The following is an 8,802-nucleotide window of genomic DNA, read 5'->3' as shown; positions in this document are numbered from 1 at the left end:
ACTCGGGCCTTTCTGACTTCAAGCCTAGTGCTCTGTGCAGTGCAGCATCACCTAGTGGCCTCTGGTGGAATTAAAGAATTGGGGAAGGAAGAAAGTTCAGTTTTTTTTTTAGTGGGCAAGGTCAGGGATCATCTGTTCGAATTCTTTCACTTTGTAGCTGGGTTTTGCCCAAGTTTCCTGGCCACTTAGTGGCAGAGATGGGCCCAGAACCCAAGCCTCCTGTCCACTGCTCCTGGGCTCTTTCCACTAGACCCTATTTTTGGAACCTACATTAGGCCATGGACTGACAAAGGATTTTATTCTGATTTGTGAATAGGCCAGAACATTTGAAATTGGAACACTTCCTTTGATTTTTAAGGCCCAGTATGCACCTCTCTATGAAGAGAGTCTTTAAAAAAATTTTTTATTTTTAAATATTTTTCCACGTTTTGATGATTCATTTTCTTCCCCTCCCCTTTTCCCTCGCCCCTCCCAGAGCTGACAAGCAATTCCACTGATTGTACAAATGTTGTCACTTGATCCCTATTTCCATATTCATTTTTGCTATAGAGAGATCTTTTAAAGCCTAAACCCCAAATCACACGCCCATATAGACATGTGATAAGTGATATCATATGTGCTACTTCTGCGTTTCTACTCCCACAGTTCTTTTTCTTAATGTGGTTAGCATTCTTTCCCATAAGTCCTTCAGGAGTGTCCTGGATCACTGCATTGCTGCTAGTAACAAAGTCATTACATTGGATAGTTCCACAATGTTTCACTTTTTGTGTACAATGTCCTCCTAGTTCTGCTCATTTCATTCTGCATCAGTTCATGGAGGTTCTTCCAGTTCATATAGAAATCATCCAGATCATCAATCCTTACAGCTCAATAGTATTCCATCACCATGGAGAGAGTCTTTACACTGAAAGTTCCCTACTCATCAAAACAGGTTCTTTTACACATGTAAAACCCAGTGGAATTGTGCATCAGCTACAGGACGGAGGTGGGGGGGGGAAGGGAGAGAAAGAACATGAATATTGTAACCATGGAAAAATATTCTAAATCAATTAATTAAATTAAATTTAAAAAAACGGGTCCTTTTAGAATGCATGCCCTTTGATCCAGCAGTACCATTACTGAGTTTGTATTCTAAAGAGATAAAAAAGAAATGGGAAAGGACCTGTTTGTACAAGAATATTCATAGCTGTGCTTTTTGTGGTGGCAAAAAATTGGAAAATGAAGGGTTGTCCTCCGATTGGGGAATGACTGAACAAATTGTGGTATCTGTTGGTGATGGAATACTATTATGCTCAAAGCGATAATGAACTGGAGGAATTCAGAAAGTGCAAGAAAGACTTACTTGAATGGGTGCAGAGTGAAATAAGCAGAACCAGGAGAACATTGTACATAGTAACAGCAATACTGTGGGGTGATCAACTATGATACCTTACTAGCATCAATGCAAGGATCCAGGATAATTCTGAGGGACTTATGAAAAAGAATGCTCGCCACCTCCAGGGAAAGAACTGCTAGGAGTAGAAATAGAGATGAAAACATATGATTTATTACTGGTTTATATGGGTATATGATTTGGGATTTGGGTTTTAAAGGATTACTCTATTAAAAAATGACTAATATGCAAATGTGTTTTACGTGATAATACATATATAACCCAGTTAAATTGCTTGTCAACTCTGGGAGGGAGAGGGAGGAGGAAAGGGAGGCAACAAGAATTACGTAAGCATGAAAAAATATTTTTAAAAATAAAATTATATTTTAAATAACAGGCCCTTTTAGTGGCTAGCAGTATTCCTCAAAGGAGGAAAGGGTTGTATGTGCCTTCCATGGAATAGGGTGTAAAACTTTTGCTCAATTGTCTCCCCTGGGAATTTGTCCCTTGATCAGCCCTCCTCACTTCCCTATTCTAACTTCAGTGGCTCCCTATGTATTACCTCTAAGATCAAATAGAAACTCTTCTGGCATTTAATGGCCTTCATGGCCTGTCTCCATCTTACCTTTTTAGCCTGACTATTCATTACTCTTTCTTACACACTATAGCCCAGCTAAGCTGATCTTTTTTATACTGATCTCACACATCTTTCCCTATGTTTATAATAGTCATCCCCCATGCCTGAGAAGTACTCTCTCCTCATCACCTCTTCCTCCTTTAAGACAGCTGAAGCACAACCTTTCCTGACCAACCCTGGCCCCTGCTCTTAATACATTGCCCCCTCCCAAATTTGATTGGCCATTTTTAGAAATATACTTATCCCATATGTCTCCGCTTACTAGATTGGAAACTCCTTAAAGTCAGGGACTTTAACTTTTGGCACACAGTATGTGCCTAATAAATACTTCTTGATTCCCTCATCTTTAATCTCTACAATGGCTCTTCTCCTCATTGTCTATAACAGAGCCAGTAGGGCTAGACCCAGATTAAAATACAACTGGAAACTGGTTAACAAAATACATAAAAATACAACATAGATAATGTTCATTTGTGTTTTTTTTTCTGAGTCAATATACAGCCCAAAGGGATACATTTCTATTTGAGTTTGACACCACCAGCCTACATGGATGTCCAGGTCCCCCTCATTGTTAAACTATGACATAAACCACAAGGTATTTTAAAACTGTGGTCCTCTATCTCCTACAACCTCTGCCTCCTGCCTGTCCCTCAATTTCCTGCCCTGGGTCCCTACGCTTCAGATTAAGAAGACTTCATCAGTCCTAGCCTAAGCTAGACCCCCACTTTTCTGTTCCCCGGGCATTTTTATGGCCCATGTGTGTAGCTTATCTATCCACCTTTTATAGTTCTGGGAATAATAAGCGAATTAACACTACTGTTCCAGGAAAGAACATGTCAATCATTTCAGACTCCCAACCCTGTGACTTCTCCAAGTAAAACCTGCAGCCCTCAACCACCATTCTCCAACATCTGCTGCCTTCCCCTTTTAGGATGTAATCTTTTTGAGGACAAGGATTCTCTTGCCTTTTTCATTTGTAATCCCAAGCCTTACCCTAGTACCTGGCACTTACAACTGCCTTTCCACTTTTTCACTTATCTCTACTTCCATTCCTAGTCCACTTTGGAGAACTAGCCACACTTCCTGCCTCCCCTCCCATCTCCACCCTTTGCAATCTGATTTCAGCCCTTACCCTTCTTCAACAGGGTACAAAGGATCTTTTAACTGCTTTTCTCAGTCCTCATCATGCTCTCTGACCTCTCTGCAGCTTGAAAAGACAGGTTGACTACCCCCTCCTCCTCTGTGCACTTTCCTTTGGTTCCCATGACCCTGTTTTTCCTGGTTCTCATACCTCCATGACCACCGTTTATCTGTCTCAGATGTTGGAGATTTTTCTTGCCCCCTAAGTATAGACATTTCTCAGAACTCTGTCACAGTCCTTCTCCTCTCTCTCTATTCTCATCTGTTTCCATGGGTTCTATGACCTTTGGGCAGATAATTCCTCAATCTGCCTGTATGGCCAGTTTTCATCTCTCTCCTGAATTCAGTCTATCACTGTCAACAACTCACTGGACAGCTCCACACAAATATCCTGTCAAAATCATGATCCCTTAATGGGCTTAGGATGGAATTCATATGCTTTTCTCATAAGCTTGCTCCTCCAATCTTTCCTGTCTGTCCCTTGGACACCATATCTTCCCATATGTCTACTTGCAACTTCAGTTCTAGACTTAAACAACAACTTCACTGGGCCAAGAGTTCTTAATGTAGGGTCTATGAATGTTCAAAATTTTTTTGGATAATTAATTTGAACATAATTGGTCTCCTTTATAAGCTATGTATTGTAGACATTACTCTGTGAACAGGTACATACACTTCCCTAATTTGTCAAAGGGGCAGGACATAGAAAAGGATGAAAAGGGGGCCTTGCAGTCCCAGACCTTAAACTATATTACAAAGCAGCAGTCATCAAAACAATTTGGTACTGGCTAAGAGACAGAAAGGAAGATCAGTGGAATAGACTGGGGGAAAGCGACATCAGCAAGACAGTATACGATAAACCCAAAGATCCCAGGTTTTGGGACAAAAATCCACTATTCGATAAAAACTGCTGGGAAAATTGGAAGACAGTGTGGGAGAGACTAGGAATAGAGCAACACCTCACACCCTACACCAAGATAAATTCAAAATGGGTGAGTGACTTAAACATAAAGAAGGAAACCATAAGTAAATTGGGTAAACACAGAATAGTATACATGTCAGACCTTTGGGAGGGGAAAGACTTTAAAACCAAGCAAGACATAGAAAGAATCACAAAATGTAAAATAAATAATTTCGACTACATCAAATTAAAAAGCTTTTGTACAAACAAAACCAATGTAACTAAAATCAGAAGGGAAACAACAAATTGGGAAAAAATCTTCATAGAAACCTCTGACAAAGGTTTAATTACTCAAATTTATAAAGAGCTAAATCAATTGTACAAAAAATCAAGCCATTCCCCAGTTGATAAATGGGCAAGGGACATGGATAGGCAGTTCTCAGATAAAGAAATCAAAACTATTAATAAGCACATGAAGAAGTGCTCTAAATCTCTTATAATCAGAGAGATGCAAATCAAAACAACCCTGAGGTATCACCTCACACCTAGCAGATTGGCTAACATGACAGCAAAGGAAAGTAATAAATGCTAGAAGGGATGTAGCAAAGTAGGGACATTAATTCATTGCTGGTGGAGTTGTGAACTGATCCAACCATTCTGGAGGGCAATTTGGAACTATGCCCAAAGGGCGATAAAAGAATGTCTACCCTTTGATCCAACCATAGCACTGCTGAGTCTGTACCCCAAAGAGATAATGGGGAAAAAGACTTGTACAAGAATATTCATAGCTGCGCTCTTTGTGGTGGCAAAAATTGGAAAACGAGGGGATGCCCATCAATTGGGGAATGGCTGAACAAATTGTGGTATATGTTGGTGATGGAATACTATTGTACAAAAAGGAATAATAAAGTGGAGGAATTCCATGGAAACTGGAATGACCTCCAGGAAGTGATGCAGAGCGAGAGGAGCAGAACCAGGAGAACATTGTACACAGAGACTGATACACTGTGGTACAATCGAACGTAATGGACTTCTCCATTAGTGGCGGTGTAATGTCCCTGAACAATTTGCAGGGATCTAGGAGAAAAAACACTATCCATAAGCAGAGGACAAACTGTGGGAGTAGAAACACCAAGGAAAAGCAACTGCCTGACTACAGCGGTTGAGGGGACATGACAGAGGAGAGACTCTAAACGAACACTCTAATGCAAATATTAACAACATGGCAATGGGTTAAAATCAAGAACACATGTGATACCCAGTGATAAAATCACGCGTCGGCTATGGAAAAGAAAATGATCTTTGTCTTTAATGAATAATGCTTGGAAATGATCAAATAAAATATTATAAAATTAAAAAAAAAGAAAAGGATGAAAATCCAAGATCTAGACTCCTTCTCCCATATCCAACCAACTGCCAAGTCTTGTTGATTCTACATCTCTAGCAACTGTCTCCTTTACATTTAAATGGCCTTCATTCTAGTTCAGGTGCTCATCTACTCTTGCCTGAACTCTTGGAACAGCCTCCCTCCTTAGTCCACCTGCTTCCAGTCTCCCCTCCAATTAATCTATCCCATGGCTGCCAAAATAATCTTCCTAGGAACATAAATATGACCTTGTTATTCCCCTGCTCAAAAAGCTTCAGTGGTTCCCTATTACCTCTAGGGAATACAAATTCAATGTGACACTGAAAGCCTGCATTTGACATCTTATGATCCTACTTGGAGCATTTACACAAGCTATCTTCTGTGCCTAGAATGTATATGCTCTTCATCTCTACCTCTTTAATATTATTTTTTTAATTTTGAATTTCACAGACACCTCAAAGTAAATATTTCTATGTTCACAGTAGAACAGAAAGAGAATTATATGTGAAACCACAAATTCCTATTACTTACAACTTGCTTTTTAAAAAAGCATACAATAAATTCAGTACGTGACTTTGAAAGTTTCCATGCTTATCTGCTTCCTTTTGAACTGTCCTGTGAATCTTAAAAATGCCTGAATAAACCTCTTTTCTTCTCTTCTTTTTTTGGCAGCACTTTTGCTGACTCCTATCTCCCCACTCCCTAATGGAAAAAAGGGGGGACACAATCTTTGTAACAAATAAGCATAGTCAGGAAAAACATTAATGGCTCATGGGTAGGACAAGGTAATATAATAAAAAGGACAATCCTACCCAAATTAATTTAATGCCATACTATCAAACTACCAAGAAACTTTTATACAATTAGAAAAAAATTATAGCAAAGTTTATTTGTAAGGACAAAAGATCAAGAATATCAAGGGAACTAATGAAAAACAATGTGATGGATGGGGGCCTAGCAGTCCCAGATCTCAAACTATATTACAAAACAGTGGTCATGAAAACAATATGGTACTGGCTAAGAGACAGAAGGGAGGATCAATGGAATAGAATTGGAGTTAAATGTCCTCAGCAAGATAGTATACAATAAACCCAAAGACCTCAGCTTTTGGGGGAAAAACCCACTATTTGTCAAAAACTGCTGGGAAAATTAGAAAACATTATAGGAGAGATTAGGTTTAGATCAACATCTCATACCCTACATTCAGAATGGGTAAATGACTTAAATGTAAAGAAGGAAACTATAAGTAAATTAGGTGAACATAGAATAGTATACCTGTCAGATCTATGGAAAAAGAAAGAATTTAAGACCAAGCAAGAGACATAGAATATCACAAAATGTAAAATGAATAATTTTATTACATTAAATTAAAAAGGTTTTGTACAAACAAAACCAATGCAACCAAAATTAGAAGGGGAGCAATAAATTGGGGAAAAGTCTTTAAAACAAAAACCCCTGACAAAGGTCTAATTTCTCAAATCTATAAAGAGCTAAATCAATTGTACAAAAAATCAAGCCATTCCCCAATTGATAAGTGACATGAATAGGCAGTTTTCAGATAAAGAAATCAATACTATCAACAAGCACATGAAAAAGTGTTCTAAGTCTCTCATAATTAGAGAAATGCAAATCAAAACAACTCTGAGGGTACTACCTCACACGTAGCACATTGGCCAATATGACAGCAAAGGAAAGTAATAAATGTTGGAGGGGATGTGGCAAAATTGGGACACTAATGCATTGCTGGTGAAGTGGTGAATTGATCCAACCACTCTGGAAGGCAATTTGGAACTATGCCCAAAAGGCAATAAAAGACTGCTGATCCAGCCATACCACTGCTGGGTTTCTACTCCAAAGAGATAATAAAGAAAAATACTCATACAAAGTGCTCTTTGTGGTGGCAAAAAATTGGGAAATGATGAGGGGGTCCCTCAATTGGGGAATGGCTAAACAAATTGTCATATCTAATGGTGATAGAATGCTATTGTGCTGAAAGGAATACTGAACTGGAGGATTTCTATGTGAACTGGAAAGACCTCCAAGAATGGATGCAGAGCAAAAGGAGCAGAACCAGGAGAACATTATACACAGAGACTGATACACTGTGACACAATTGAACATGATGGACTTTTCTACTAGCAGCAATGCAAAGACTCAGGACAATTCTGAGGGACTTCATGAGAAAGAATGCTATCCACATCCAGAGAAAGAACTGTGGGAGTAGAAATGGAAGAAAAACATTTGCTTGATCACATGGTTCAATGGGGATATAATTGGGGATGTTGACTTTAATTGATCCCTCTATTGCAAATATTAATAATATGGAAATGGGTTTTGAACAATGATACATGTAAAACCCAGTGGAATTGCTCATTGGCTCCAGGACAGGGAAGGGAGGAAAGAAGGAAAAGAACATGAATCATGTAACCATGGAAAAATAGTATTAATTAATTAATTAAATTTTTAAAAAAGAACTACAAAAAGCCCCTAAGTAACAAGTCAAATAAAACAAACCCATATATTTGCTTCATCCAAAAATACATGTCCCTGAATAGGCAATTTTCAGATAAAGAAATCAAAACTATTAATAAGCACATGAAAAAAGTGTTCTAAAATTCTTATAATCAGAGAAATGCAAATCAAAACAACTCTGAGGTATCACCTCATACCTAGCAGATTGGCTAACATGACAGCAAAGGAAAGTAATAAATGTAGGGAATGTGGCAAAATTGGGACATAAATACATTGCTGGTGGAGTTGTGAATTGATCCAATTTGGAACTATGGACAAAGGGCGCTAAAAGGCTGTCTGCCCTTTGATTCAGCCATAGTACTGCTGGGTTTATACTCTAAAGAGATCATAAGGAAAGAGACTTGTACAAAAATATTTATAGCCACAATCTTTGTGGTGGCAAAAAAAATGGAAAATGAGGGGATGCCCTTCAATTGGGGAATGGCTGAACAAATTGTGGTATATGTTGGTGATGGAATACTATTGTGCTCAAAGGAATAATAAAGTGGAGGAATTCCATGGGAACTGGAACAACCTCCAGGAAGTGAGGCAGAGTGAAATGAGCAGAACCAGAAGAACATTATACACAGAGACTGATACACTGTGGTACAATCGAATGTAATGGACTTCTCTACTAGCAGCAATGCAATGATCCAGGACATTTCTGAAGGACTTATAAGAAAGAACACTATCCACATTCAGAGGAAGAACTGTGGGAATAGAAACACAGAAGAAAAACAACTACTTGGTCACATGGGTTGATGGGGATGTGACTGGGGATGTAAACTCTAAACAATCACCCTAGTGAAAATATCAATAATAAGGAAATAGGTCTTGACCAATGACACATATAAAACCCAGTGGAATTATGCATT

Source organism: Monodelphis domestica, chromosome X (assembly GCF_027887165.1).
Source record: "Monodelphis domestica isolate mMonDom1 chromosome X, mMonDom1.pri, whole genome shotgun sequence".
NCBI lineage: Eukaryota > Metazoa > Chordata > Mammalia > Didelphimorphia > Didelphidae > Monodelphis > Monodelphis domestica.
The sequence above is the reverse complement of the archived record's forward strand: the minus strand, read 5'-3'. Positions refer to the sequence as shown.